At 40.9% G+C, this 15,797-nt stretch overlaps 2 long non-coding RNA genes across 3 annotated transcripts in view; both read left to right on the plus strand.

The window, feature by feature from the left end:
- LOC127045775 (uncharacterized) overlaps window positions 1-15,797 on the plus strand; it is a 139,658-nt gene that overhangs the window by 6,701 nt on the left and 117,160 nt on the right. The window lies entirely within an intron of this gene.
- On the plus strand, window positions 8,815-14,325 carry LOC127045777 (uncharacterized). The gene is made up of 2 exons (XR_007772818.1): window positions 8,815-12,321; window positions 14,059-14,325. It is a non-coding gene; the product is annotated as an uncharacterized LOC127045777 (long non-coding RNA).

Raw genomic sequence — 15,797 nt, forward strand, 5'->3', positions numbered from 1 at the left:
GCAGTGATTTTGCCAACCTTCAAGAAAACACTGAGGATAAGAGTTATCTGAGAGAAAGAGGGCAAAGGGAAACTACTCTCCCACTTGTGGGGGCCATATAAGGGTTTGGCAGAATTCCAATCCCTTCCTACTCCCCTGGGGGTGGAGTGGGTGGTGGAAGGGCCAGGGTTCTAGTCCCCCTGTGCACACCAGCCAGCAGAGCTACCCCATCGTGTAGTAAGCAAGTAGTAGTAGTTACCTGATCCCTTTGCCCACAAACTCCACAATGTCTCAGAGAACTCCCTCTGATGGTGTGTAGCGCTACACTTGCCTCTTGACCACATGCTGTACCCATGAGGCACAGCCTAGCATATAAGTATTTTCTCCATTCACTGAGTCTATGGATTTTTAAAAGGCCAGAGACTATATAAAACCGTACACAAATACTCAAGTAACTAGAGCTGGGCCCAAACCAATGCCCTTGAACTTTGTGGGTGTTTGAAATCTTAAATACAGGTCTAGATTTGAATTTTGCAAATGGCTCATATTTTTGCAATGGGGCTACCTCAAACACCCAGGTGAAAACATCCCAATATGTGGCAGTGTTGCCAACTCCAAACATTCAAAGCTCAGAATTTAGGCCACCAAAATAATGAGTTTAAAAAAATACCTTGAGGTTATTTTTATTTGCATTTTGGTTTTTGAGCCTTTAAGGCTCATCTTTAAAGTCTTTCTTCACAACCACTAGGGCTAGACACTTACTTTTATTTTTTTAAATGAAAACGGAGATTCTCACATAATCTCATGACTCTGGAGCAGAGGCTATATGTAAAACATTAATTATAGCAAGACTCATGATAAAATCATAGGACTTGACAAAGCTGGTACTTGAAATCCACATACAAAACCTTGGAGCTTTGGCCCTTCGCTGATAGTTACACTGCAATAAGAGGAATTATTTGAGACCAGTAGTTCAGAATACCATGCACAAGGTTTTTTTTAAAATATCAATTACTCCCTGAGTGAATAGATACTAAAAAAAAACCCAAAATGGTTACCTAACAAAATTGAGTATCAGCTGAATCATCCTAAATGTTTAGTAATGTCTGCAATGTACACACAGACACTAGTGATGTTATCCATGACGTATTTCATTGTAATGACTTGTGTGTCAGGTTCTAGTCAGTGATTAAGTTAAAGTGTAAGCTTTGTATCCGGGGAGCAGCACATACACAGCAATGAGTCAAAGATGAAATGCCAGCAGTGAAGAATGATTAATGGCTGCATTGGATGAAATATCTGTCATAATACACACTTCTGATATGTGAAAGGAGGGCATGCAGTAATACAGCAACAGGATGAATGACGGAGGAAGCACAGAGTGAAAGAGTTTATACCAATACGATGATAAGGAAAACAGCTGTGATAAAAAGGGCAATAATGCTGCTCAGTACTGAATGGGGCTAATGTGCAGTCCATTGTTTAGAGCTCCAGCTGTTTCTTTAAATATGAACTGTTTTCGCTTTTGTACACCTCATCTGTGTGCTGAAAACTTGCAACCCCAGTGATTCATATCAGCAGAACTAAAATAATATTTTATTGCAGGCACTTGGTGTTGCTCTCTGAAAATGAAGGCTCTGATCCTGCAAAGATTTAGGCATATTGACACATTGAAGTAAATGGGACTATTCACATACTAAATGTTAAATCAGTGGGACTACTCATCTGCTTAAAGATAAGCACTTGTTTAACTGTTTGCAAGGTCAGGGTGCAAAATGGTTTCTATGACACCCACTGTTTCCCATGCACTCATAACTTTATTAGTAGTATTTATGCTGTATCATTAGCCTGATATTCAGAGATACAGTACGCTCACACGTCCTGTTAAAGTCAGTGACGGCTTCTGGTGCTCAGCATCTCATCAGAACATTGTAAATTTATATTTTTCAAAATTGTCCCTGAAAAACAGAAAAATATGTTTTATTGGTTGTTCTGCTAAACCTTTTTTAAATTTCTGTTTTCTCTTTCTGTGGTTAGTATTGACACTGTCTGACCTTTTCTTGAATAGCTTAGTCATGCCATGGGATTATTTTCAAAAGTAGCAAATTCTGAAAGTGGATTTTTTTTAATTCATTATTTTGAAACTCAGAGAATCTGGTTTTGAAATTTTCAATTCAGAAAAAAAAAGAGACCATGAAAAATGAAAAAGTCTGGTCACAATACATAATGGCATTGATACATGGTTTGGGTTTTATTTATATTTCAGAAGGATTATTTTTTACTTTTTTTTTACATTTTTCTCTTATCTCTAGTCATCAAGTAGGGTAGACATCATGAGCATTAAATTACCTTATTTGTAACATTAACCTCTAAATAAAAAAAATGTTCATGCATGCACGCACACATACACACACACACAAAATCAAGAAAATAACTTTTAAGACACATGAAGATCTTGTGTACTAGAAAAGATTAAGGTAAGGTTAATGTGGACCCATTTTCTCCCCCACCTTTTATTGTTTTTTTTCCACAAAATATTTGAAATTTGAGTAATTGTTACTGTTGTTAATTATCTGTTTGTACTAGAGCCCACAGTGTGTTAGGTGCTATGCAAAATGTAGGCATCATTTCTGCCCCAAAGGGTGTATACTTAGAGGCCTGAATCCTACAATGGCTTATCTTGCTTAGATTGCAAACTCTTATTTAGACTGTAAGTTCTTTGGAGCACTGGCAATCTTTCTGTTCTGTGTTTGTACAGCACCTAGCACAGTGGGGTCCTGTTCCATGACCTAGGGCTCCTAAGCACTGTCATAATAGAAATAAATTAACAGTAATATGCATGTGAGTAGTCTCATTGACATGTGAGTAAAACAGGGCCACCAAGAGGATTCAGGGGGCCTGGAGTCTTTGGCGGCATGGGGCCCCCGCCGCTGAATTCCCGCCGAAGACCTGGCACTTTGGTGGCCGCTCCTGGGGTGGAAGGAACCCCCGCCGCGGGTCTTCGGGACACTTTGCCGGCGGGTCCTGGAGCGGAAGGACCCCCACCGCCGCCGAATTGCTGCCAAAGATCAGGAGCGGAAAAAGCTCTGGGGGCCCAGGCCCTGCGAGAGTTTTCCAGGGCCGCCGGAGCGAGTGAAGAACCCTGCTCCAGGGACCCTGAAAAACTCTCGTGGGGGCCTGAGGCAAATTGCCTCATTTGTCCCCCCTCCCCCCGGGCGGTCCTGGAGTAAAGATACTCATGAACGTAAGCATTTGGAGTCATAGTCATCCACTGCATGTTCCAACAAATGCAGCAATTCTCCCCTGTGCTATTCTCCCCTTCCCCAGCATATAAAAGGAATGGCTCACATTACACTCATCTTCAATCAGTATACATGGGATAAACTCAAAAGCTTGGATGTCTATGGTGAAATTCTGGGCCATTTAATCACAAAACTCCCATTGCCTGCAAGAAAGCCAGGATTTCACCTCTTAGCCTTAGGTTTGAAATACTTAAGATTTCTTTGAAAAATGGTATGACTTTTGGTAAGGTCATCCCAGTCCTGCATCTTTCCAAGGCCTTGTCTACACTGCCACTTTACAGTGCTGCAACTTTCTCGTTCGGGGTGTGAAAAAAACACACCCCTGAGCATTGCAGGTTTCAGTGCTGTAAAGTGGCAGTGCAGAGAGTGCACCAGTGCTGGGAGCTACTCCCCTCATGCAGGTGTTTTTTTACAGTGCTAAGAGAAGTCTCTCCCAGCGCTGGTGGCACGAACATATAAGCCATGGCAGCGCTTTAATTTTGCTAGTGAAGACATACTCCAAGATACTCCACAAGTCCTTTGCAATTTACTGGATGTTCTGTGTGGTTTATTGTCAGCTTTATGTGCGTTTTGGATGAGATGTTAAAAGTTGAAGTCATGTTGGCTCTGGCAGGACATTAAAGACCCCTCAAGTGGCATTAAAGCCAATGTGAGTTGAGGGTGCTCAGAGCTGTATAGGAGATGCACTGCATCTCCCAGAATTAGATCCTAAACACTTGCACAAATCATGCAAGAGACCCAGCATTATAACAGCATTTTATCAATCTCCATTGTCTTTGTGAAAAAATAATTCTTCCTGCACTGAGTGTTGATCTTTGTGGACTTACCCACTGGGTTTTGAGCATTTTTGAAAGTAGAGACTGGGATACTAATGAGACAGTTTTACTCCAGCGCTAGTCAGCTCTATGGCATTTATGTCCTGATTAGATCACAATCTGATGAGACTGAGGAGACATGGCAGTACGTCATCTTCAGGCTTTTAACACTGACTGGCGTCTGAAGACATTGGTTAGGCAGCATCTCTGCACTTGTAGAAATTAAACAAAAAGCATAATTTGAGTGGAATGTGTCATGCCAACTGCCCTAGACAAATACAGAGAAAACCATTCTGATCCTGCCCACCGTGTTTCAATACTACAGAACATGTATTATTGCTGTTGTTTCATGATATTATATAGAATGTACTATGAGGTTCATATGTGTTAGGGGGAAAAGCAGATAGATTAATTCATGACTCCCCTCTATCTCTTTTTGTATTATCCCAGAGGAACAAAGAGGTCATAAACTAGCCAGATTTGGCCCACAGGGAAATCCTTTGTCATGATATAGAACCACTGGAACAGCTGTATGCTTCCCCCTCTCTTGCAGCTCCCAGTATAGGGGCTCTGGCTGCTACACACTGGCTGTCCTGACTGCTGGTTGACAGCTAAGTACCCTGAGTCTGCTCTAAATTGGGCCAGAGGCTGAAGTAGTCTATGATTAGCTCAAGAATTTGAGAAGTGCAATGGTGCTTTAAAGACACATTTCTCTCCCCTCCTATAGATGTTGCACCGAATGGAGCTCATCTGAACCCAAAGTCACTAATAACAAATAAACTTACATTGACTTGGTGATAGACTTGCAAATATATACAGTTCACCTGTATGGGAATATGACCTATATAGGACATGCCGCAATGCATAACTCAAATTTATTAATTTGCTTTGGGTTGATCATGTAAACAGAAACAAATCTCTGACAAAAAAACCAACAACGGACTAAAAATAATAAAATTACATCATGCTGAACCCTGGATAATAATCACTTGACATGTCTGGTAAATACAGACAAATTCTTACAATGGAATCCATTCAATCGGCACCTTGATAAAAAAATCCACATCTGCTTCACTGGCTTGATTACATATGGTTTTCTGTGTCTCTCAACAATGGCTGTGCTGCACACCAAGCCAGTTTACAATGACTTGCCTCCTGCTGTCTGCAAACCTACAGTAATTTACAAGTGTGACTGATGTATCCTGGCAAACAGCTTCCTACTGTGTGGTCCTCTTGTCAGGCTACTTAACTTATTACTCATCTGCAGTAGAGTACTTGGTGCTGTACTATCATAGCGAAGGGCATGGCTCCACCCCTCCAGGAGTTCACAATCAAAATGAGTTGCTTGTACATTAACCTAGTTTTTGAATATTTTCATACAGGAAGGAGCTTTGCTGCTTTAAGCATCATGGACTAAAGAGCTTTTCATTTAGGCTTGGTCTACACTGGAAACTTACATCACATAGATATGTCATTCAGAGATGTGAAAAATCCATCCCCTGAGAGACCTAGCTATGCCGACCTATGCCCTGGACAGTGCTAGGTCAACAGAATAATTCTTCCATCAACCTACCTACCTCTTCTTGGAGAGGTGGATTAATTACAGTGACAGGAGAAACCCTCCTATTTCTGTAGTGTCTACACTGACGTGCTAAAACAGCACATCTCCAGTGCTGCCACTGTAGCATTTTCAGCGTAGATATAGCCTGAAATTAAAGAACACAACAAGCAAAGAACAAATAGAAAATCTCCAGGAGAGAGAATGCAGAGTATGTGCCTCCCTCCGCATGATTTTTCAATCCTGTCACAACCCTGCTACCTAGCAGAAAAGAAGGGTAGGCTTCTTTTATTTAAAACTTGTACAGAGAAAATAGAATCAGAGCTACATTCAGCACAGACACCTTTCCTAGTGCCTCGCATCTGTGGTACATTGGGCAAAATGAATCTGCAGTGTAACACTTTTGAAGTGATGACATTCCATATAATCTGAAGGCTATAGGATTTGATATTTCATAGAATCTTAAGTTAAAAATGCCCACAAAGCAGTACCAGAGTCAAGGACATATGTGTTATACTCAGAGAATCTGATTTTAATTTTATTTACAACAGTATAAATCAGGAGTCACTCCCTGGTAGCTAGTGGATTTTCACCACCATAAAACCAGTGGAAAATCAGAATCAGCATCTCAGCTTCTCAAAGCGGACAGCCTCACTGCTTCACCACACAGCCAAGGCACGCTAACTAACACTTGAACAATTGATGGCCAAACATTCTTTCTGAAACATTTATCATTTCCAAACATATTTATCTTTAGAGTAAATAAATGTTGTGTTAATTAGCGGCTGCTCACTGCTAAAATGTTCACTGCATACTTATCACCTTGTGGCAGAGTTAGGCATGCCATACTAGTCTTTCACAGCGGGTCTTAAAAGTTTGAAGCCTTAATCTATGTCTGTGATGATGTTTTAAATTGCAATGTAAAGCTCACTCACAAACGTCATGCTTGCTAATAAACTATCAGATTTTTACAGCCAGGTGCCATGGTTTTTTTTCCCCAAAGGACTGGCATGGCATATGCATGCCAGCACTGTCACATTAGTAGCAAACATGAAAGAAGAGTTCTGTTCTGGTCAAACCATGTAAACAGGTAATAGTTCTGTCCGTTTGAGGAAAAAAATATTCCTCCCTTCTCCCCCGCCCCCCATTCACATTTCTATGAACAATTGTTAGTTTCTGCATTGCTTTGGTAGCTTCAAGTAAACCACAAATGACCAGGTTTTAAAGAACAAGAAGTTACCTAAACCTTCAACCTTTGAATCTACAGGAATCTAAATAAATAAATAAATCAAAACAGAATGGCTCACAGATGTTTCCTAAAGAAGATATAAACAAGGAAAATAAGCAGTAAGACTTTCCTTTCTAACACTGTAATGAGTTTATTAGTTCAACAAACAGGATTTCTGAGCAGGACACCCCTTTCTGAAAGATTGTTTAAGCTGAAACATTATTTCCTGAGCAACTAACTCACTTGATAAGATGCTCCCCAATGACATCACTGAGTGTTGAACAGATAACAAAAGCTTTGGATCATATAAAGTTGCATGGTTTAGATGGTTCTTGACCTTTTGTGTGTGGATAGTGATTAGTTTCTAACATATCTACAGGCATGTTGAAAGCTTTTTGTGTCGTAGTCAAGAAAAATAACACAAACTGGTGCAGAGTTTTTTGTATCCTAATATAGATATGAAATCTGCGGTTAGATTTTAATGATCAGTCTGCAGAGTTGCCTAAAATCATCTCCTTTATGTCCATTTAGTTAAAAGATGGAAGTTATTTCTGTGGTATGTTAAAGTTTACTCTAATATGGGAAAAGACCAACATTGTCACCCCCTATCCTCAATTTAATCTGATTTTAGTGAACTGAGAAAAAAAGTTGATAAATCATGTTAGCTCCCAAAAATCTAGACAAGGGCTTGCTGATTTTTCCGGGGCGTTAGCATACCAAATGTTGATTACAAATGTAAGTGACCCTTTTGTCATTATGCTACTAGACCTCATCCTCAATTGAAGACTTTGAGTCACAGAAAAATACATGTTATCAACAGAAAATTTACAGTGGACTTCAGTGGATTTCTAATAGACTTCAGTAATGCAGCGTTGTGATATTTCATTAATGGGCTAGCTGTAGAAGTCTGGAGGATAGTTACATGTGTGAATAGAATCCTTGCAAATAAAACTTTCATTGTTTTACCAAATATCCAAAGACAGTGGCTTCTGGGAGGTCCAAGACACTTTCTTGAGCCCAGAGATGTGTGTTTTTTTAAATGATTTTTCTTTAGTGGCCTTCTCAGAATTGAGATCTCTCATAGCTAGTGATGCCTGAATGGCTGACTTGATAAGATCGTCTCTAATGACATTGCTATCAGCTGTGAGTCTGAAAAAGATGGTAAGTCAGTTAGAGAAATGTTTTTGATGAGTTAAGTTTGTCTGCATTTAGCATCTATGTTAAACTATGTTTCCTAGGATTTAAGTGCATTTGTATGATGTGAGTTGTAAAAATTGCAATGAATAAGATTATATAATGAAAGCTAATAGAGAGTCTTTTTATAAAATACATTCATGACTCTTTGGTTTATTTTACTGCCACTGTATGGTAAAGTAAGGTTCACCACCACTGCTTTCAATCAGCAAAAGTAGACTGGAAATAAAATAAAATAAAAATATCACATTTTCGGTTGCTTTACAGTGTGAAACTGAAAACATTGTTTAAACTAATAAAACTGAATCTAGTGTGTGCTTGACTTTTTTCAAACGGTACCCTTCAAAGGGTGGAAACTAGATGAATTAACAGCTCATTCAGTGAAGTTATTGTGTTGAGTGAAGTGTGTCTATCAAATACTTGCTTTACAAATTTCAGTCGATGTTGTTCCTCTCCGAAATGTCACCCACTCTTTGGCTGCAGGCATTGTTTAAAGAGATGGAATGTGAAGCATTTTTATTTTGCTGTCTCTCTTGGAGGAAAATCTGCCATTCTTTCCTTGGATCTTCTTTATCAAAGTGGTGATGCAAGCATTATCTCTGACACTGATTAGATAGTTGGCCAAATGTGTTAAAGATCAAGCTGACATTATGGCTCTGTGATCTTCAAAGGGGAAGAATACAACAGTAAAAAAAAAGGACGGCACCATGGCAATGAGGAGCTGCTGTGTGAGTTGAGAAAAAACTGGGTCAAAAGTCAGTACTAAAGCTGTTGATAGCAACTGAGCAAAATATATATATTTTTTGCCATTTACCAATTATGAGTTCAGATTGTACATTTGTCTGACACTGATGAACTGTCAGGGATGCTAAGTCAGTATGTTACAGAACTATAGTTCTATTGCTGCAATCGGATTGTATGACTAATACCAAATGGGCCAATGTGCCCCTGGTGTAACTCCGTTTACTTAACAGAAGATGCCCAGGAATGAATCTGGCCCATTGTCTTTGTCCCAGCATCCAGTGGATTTTTTAGGTTATTCATAGTTCCATCAGAGATTGTGTTAGTGGGTGAAAGTGGAGCTGTGCTAGCCAGGCAGTAGGAATATTCAGAAAGTGCCATTCCATTTGGCATGTGTTCACTAGCTAGGCAGCAATCCCACCTTGCACAATCCTAGAGCCTGGGCTCCAGCCCAAGCCCAAACAGCTACATTACAATTAAACAGCCCCTCAGTCTGAGTCCCACAGACCCCGGCTTCTAATTTTGCCTGTGGGTGCTCAACCCCTGCTGAGTCCCAGGCCGTGCCCCCACTCCAACCCTTCCCCTAAGCCCCCGCTCCCACTCCACCCCCACTCCTCCCACACTCCACCCTTTTCCCCCAAGGCCCCACCCACCTCTTCCCATCCTCACTCCACTCGCTGCCTCTTTACAGCCCCTTCCCACAAGCGCATCCCATCCCCACTCCTCCTCCTCTTCCCCAGCACCTCCTGCACACTGCAAAACAGCTGTTCCTCAGCGTTCAGGAGGCACTGGGAGGGAGGGGGAGGAGTTGATCAGCGGGTCCGCAGGCAGATGGGAGTGGAGGGGGGAGAGAGGGAGCTAGCTGTCAGTGGGTGCTAAGCACCAGCTAATTTTTCTCTGTGGGTGCTCTAGCCCTGTATCTACAGAGCATCTACGGAGTCGGCGCCTATGCTGAGTCCCATGAGGCAGCGTTAGCTGGCACAGGCCAGCAGCAGGTTTTTAACTGCAGTGTAGACATACCCTTACAGTACCCTGCACTCCTCTGCAGCTGCATTGGGTGAGTCACAGTTATTACCTTAACATGATCCCTTAACAATGATTAAAGGTCTAGAAAACATGACCTATGAGGGAAGATTGAAAACATTTGGTTTGTATAGTCTGGAGAAGAGAAGACTGAGAGGGGACATGATAACAGTTTTTAAGTACATAAAAGGTTGTTACAAGGAGGAGGGAGAAAAATTGTTCTTCTTAACCTCTGAGGATAGGACAAGAAGCAATGGGCTTAATTTGTAGCAAGAGCAGTTTAGGTTGGCCATTAAGAAAAACTTCCTAACTGTAAGGGTAGTTAAGCACTGGAATAAATTGCCTACCGAGGTTGTGGAATCTCCGTCATTGGGGATTTTTAAGAATAGATTGGATAAACACCTGTCAGGGATGGTCTAGATAATACTTAGTCCTGCCTTGAGTGAAGGAGACTGGACTAGATGACCTCTTGAGGTCCATTCCAATTCTATGATTCTATATAAAGAGGAGATTTGGATACCTGTGAATCTGTCCATTGTTTCCTGTCTAGGCTGGGATTTTCAAAGGGAACTAGGGAATTAGGTGCCTAGCTCTGACGGACCTACAAGTGGTTGAGAGCGTGCTTCTTAGATGATGAAGGGGTGGAAAGGAGTTTTTGTAAGGGGCTGAGTTCCTGTTGAACTGACCATTTAATGGTGCTGAGCTGTAACAGTATTGTTAATGGTGTGTTAATGGTCTAGAACTTGGCCATTAATCTTTTTAGTTATTTAAACTGGGATAAATAGATAAAGCAAAATAAATAAAATATTCCCTTAGGCCCCTTTGAAAACCTCAGCCTTAGTTTACGATTAGGAGATTATTAGTATTATTTGCATGCACCTAATATCAGAAACATTGGGCCCAATTCTTATAACAGCAAGGCCCCTTTATACCACTCTGGAAGTGAAAAGGAGCCTTACCAGAGGCATAAATCACGTTTCCACTTACTTTAGGGCCCCTTTGCACTATCAGAGCAGTGTAATAAGACCTAACCCATCACTTCCAACTACATCTGCACTAGGAATGCTGTGCCACTGTAGCACTCCAGTGTAGACACTTACTATAGTGACAGAAGGGATTCTTCCATTTCTGCCATAAATCCAGCTGTCCAAGGGGTGGTAAGTAGGTCAATGGAAGAATTATTCCATTGACCTAGGACTGTCCAGGTGGGGGTTTAGGTTGACTTAGCTAAGTCTCTCACGGGTGTGAATTTTTCACATCTCTGAGTGATGTAGCTAGTATAGGCCAGCTGTCTGTAATCTGAGTACCTCAATCCATATCTTCAATTAAGTGGTTGGGCATGTCAATTCTTCACAAAGGTCAGCAATGAAGGAAGACTTGCCAAAGATCTGGCATATATCAAAAGTCATCAGCTTCCCCAACCTGGTAAAAATCCAAACCAAGAATCAAGCTATGCCCAATATCACTGCTTTCTGTGTGTCTCAAGGTCCTAGAGCACCTAATTTTACAGCAAGTAGCACTGGAGGTAGAGAACATCTTGAACAAGAAGCAAGCAAGCTTTCAATAGGGTTGAAGCACAGGCGATTGAATACTTGAGCTACTTATATTAATCAAAAATGATTTTCAAAAAAAATCTGAAAACAGGCGCTATTTTGCTTGATCTCACTGCAGTGTATGATATGGTGTGGCACACAGGTCTACTTGTTAAAATATGAAAAGTCCTCCCACCATGGTTTATTGATGCCATCAAACTGCTACTCTGAGACAGACAGTTCATGTTACACATGAGTGAAAAAACAAATGCTTAGAAAAAACAGATGAATGGGTTACCCCAGCAGTATGTTCTGGCCCCAATCTATACATCAATGACCTGCCACCAACCCAGTCACGGAAGTTCATCTATGCAGACAACATCTGCTGTGGGCTACAGGCTCTGACTTTCTCTGAGCTGGCGAAGGCCCTGATTGACTATGCTGCAGGACTGTCTGACTGCTGCAAGACATGGCGCCTTCAGCCTAGCACCAGCAAGACAGTTTCAAGCACATTCCACCTGCACCATGCCAATGCTAAGAGGGAACTAAAATGAATGGCCAGAGACTGAAACATGAAACATATCCAGTTTACTTAGGCATGACCCTCGACTGAACACTGACATACAAAAGTCACTTAAGCAAGATAGCAGCGAAGATCAAGGCATGCAATAACCACCTCAGCAAACAGGCAGGAACTTTATGGGGAGTGGATGCTCCAATACTAAGGACTCAGCCCTTGCCATTTCGTACTCAATAGCAGAGCACTGTGTGCCAGTATGGAGTCGGTCGGCACACACCAAACTTGTTGACGTGCAACTCAACTCAACAATGCACATCATCACAGGATGACTCTGACTGACTCATCTTCCATGGCTTCCAGTTCTGAGCCACATTGCTCCGTCCCTTTTACATCAGGTAGGAGGTTACAGTTGAAAAGCTTCTTGAGAAGGTACTTTCCAACCCACGCTTGCCCTTGTGCAACAACCTTTTTAGTCTACCAGCTACGTGTCTTTCATCATGACATCCATTGTGGTCCAGGCTGCCATGCCAGGACCTGACAGTAGAGTTCTTGTGATGGGAAGACTGGTGTTTAACATCAACCACCAATCAGTTCCTTGTCACAGACCTTACTGTTTTCCCACCAGGGTCTGACCTGCTATGTTGTCAGTAAGCAATTCTTATTGATTCTGGTCTGGGCAAGGCCTGTGTGCAGCCAACCAGCACCACTGGGGTCTTTGAAACCATCCAAGCTGCAACTGCGGCACAGATCAAACAATGATACACCTTGTTGAGGAGTGCCCAGTAACTGCATTCAGTGGTGGGCCCCGAGAGTTCCACTTGGACACTAAAGCCGCTATTGCTTGGCTTGTCAAATATGCAAACGCTAAATAAAATAAATAGCCCATATCTTGGTTTTATCTCCAGCTTTGACTACTGAAATCTGTGTGCTCCTCATCCTGTCCATTGTTAGTTGGCCAATTTCTTATAGGCAGTAAGTCTTGAGGAAGTATCCATGGCTTATTACTTGCTACACAGGACATTGCTTTTGCACGCGGATTATAGTTTTGTTTATAACAGTGGGGCTTTTCTGTCAATCTTGCCTCTGTGGTCGCAGAGAAAATGGTAAAGTGAAGATGTTAAATTTTCTACTCTCCATATTATTAAATGAGATCCTGCAATGGCTCCACACTTATCTTACCATAATGTACTGTAATCTCTGTGACCTCATCTAAGTATTAGACAAGCCCTGGCATGAGGTCAGTGACTTACTCAAAACAAATTCCTTTGCCTGTGCATTGAGTTTTATCATATCTTCACAGTGGTTTCAGTAATTGGCTCTCTTCTATTACTCGGATTTGTTTGTCTCCCTTGCCCCTGTAATAGTCTCTTGTGGGAGACAGTTGTTAGTTACACTGAAGCTGCAGACATTGCTGCAAGCATTTCAGGGAAAATCCTTAATAATGTCTGAAAGATGCTGATATAATGCTTTCTTCCTAGCATGCTTTCATTCCTCTTGAGGATGGCATCTCTAGATGACTCTATTCCCTCATGATGCATTTTGACCATGCATAAATTACCTTTGTCTTTGCATTCTCCTCTGATGGCAGTTGAATATTAGCCATCAGTTTTCAGGCTGAAACATTGTGATTTCCTTACTACTAGGACCTAATCCAAAAGCCCATTAAAGTATTTTCAGTAATTTCAGTAGGCTTTTAATCAGACTACATTTGGGCCTGATCATGTAAGGTAATGGAGCACCCTCTTATGAGAAACAGAAAGGCCCAAACTATCAAATATGGGTGCCAAAAGTAAGATATGTATCCTTATTTAGCCACAGACAAAAACGCACCAACTCCCTTAAACTTACACTGAAGTCAGCAGGAGCTACAGGTTACCAGCACTGCTAAAAACCAGGGCATTTTGATTTAGATACTGAACTTTAGGCATGCAAGTTAGAAATCTGGCTGCACTGTAGGAAGTAATGGTGTTTACAAAAAAGAAGATTATTTTGGGCAGATAATACACATTCTTCCAAGGAATGAAGTAATTTAAAATATAAGCTTATTTACCCTTTTACATTTCAATGATTAAAAAAAAAAGATTTTTTTTTCAATTAAGAATAGTATGTACATTTGTTTCCTCATTTAATCTTGTGTCTGATTTATAGCTTGCTTTTTTTTTTTAGGATCCAAAGTAAAGAGATGTCCTGAGGAATTTGGTCTTCAACCACGGAGATCATTGTACACTTATCAGAATGAAGTATTATTGAAGCAGGGAACTTGAGAGAAGACAGACTTACACCTAATGCATTCACACCAAACTCTGTCTTTAACACAAAGCCAGCAGTAGAAAACAAACTTTGGCTTTGATAATTAAAGTTTATTATCGCTGCTGAAATAAAAGTTTTGTTGTATAAGAAATAGATAAATAAAGCAAGGCTGCATTAACATCATTTCAGTTTTACTTCCTGATTTCACTCTACTTGCTATGTCAGCTCCACCGGCATATGGTGATGTCAGGATGTGGAATAGAAACTACCTGGAACAGATACTTACTTATATAGGGTTTGGACAAGTTTGGTCACTTTTGCTTAGTCAGCAGCAAGTAATTAATTTATGGGCTGCTTTTAATCACATTCTATATTTTTAATCATTGAAGCATATTTTCTACTGCTTTGCCTGTTTAGTTTTGCTGTTCCACAGCCTAATGAATTTCTCCATTAAGGAATTATTACTATTTGGTTTTTGTATTACAGTAGCACTTGGAAACTTCTGGGAATGAGACCAAAGAATAGTGTCACAGTTCAGGCAAACAGCTGGCGGCACCAGTACATAGCTAGCAGTATTTTGACCATTTTAGAATCTTAGCAACATTCACATTGTCTGCATGAGTTCACTTTACTGATTGAACAAAGAATCTGAGCTATGCCTGCCATTTGGGTGCTAGTTCAGTTTGGGTGGATAAATTATATAATAAGTAGATTATTCCCCTCTCCCCTGGCACTGTAAGTAATTTTTGCTGCACTTAGTTCTGATTTTATAGCTACCTCTGAATGCTGCCTTTGTCTACCTGTAAACCTGTAAAAAATGCCATTCGGGAGTGTTCTAGGGACAGGGTCAATAGGAGCAGGGTCATCACAGCACAAGAGTGAGAGCATTTATTACAGGGTGGTTTCCCTGCTGTGAAAGCCAATGAGAATTCTAGTTGGCAAGCAGAGCATCTTAGCCAGTCATTACTGGGTGGATGGGGCAAACAGTGACAGCTCATTTTGCAAAGCTATTACACTTGATCCAGTAAGAGTGTCTGATTAACTGGACAGGCACAAGTAGTAGAGTGCAGTTACCATTGTAGATAATCTGGGAAGGATTAGAGAAATCCAGAGCGTCTCAGGGCAGACACAGTACTCATCCTCTGGTGGTGGGGGGGCAAATCCTTGTCCTCCACACATCCCCACCAACCAACAGATGAAGGAACTCTACTATGGGAACTTTACACAGGTTTCTTCCCTAGTGGTTCTCTCCTATGAGGGTTACCACAGCAGGGGCACTCTATCCCAGAAAGCTGTTTAAAAAAAAATCAAATACTATTTAAATCAGACCTGATTAAATATGAAGAACCCTCCACCATTAAAACTGAGCCCAGTAAAAGATGAAAGGTGACTATGAACATGTTACTGTTCAGATCACAAAATTGTAATTCACAGGGAATCAATAAGGCACTAAGTCACAGTTTTTATATTTGATTATTCATTGGGGGGAAAGGGATAACATTGGGGCCCTGTTGCTATGATAAGAAACAAATATACATGCATTACCTTACATATCACAAAATATTAATACTAAAGATCAGTTTCCAATGGAGTAGATCAGGTTATTTAGTAGGAAAGCCTACCTATTGAAGACTATACTGATATATTGGTAAATA

Source organism: Gopherus flavomarginatus, chromosome 2, assembly GCF_025201925.1.
Source record: "Gopherus flavomarginatus isolate rGopFla2 chromosome 2, rGopFla2.mat.asm, whole genome shotgun sequence".
NCBI classification, from domain to species: domain Eukaryota; kingdom Metazoa; phylum Chordata; order Testudines; family Testudinidae; genus Gopherus; species Gopherus flavomarginatus.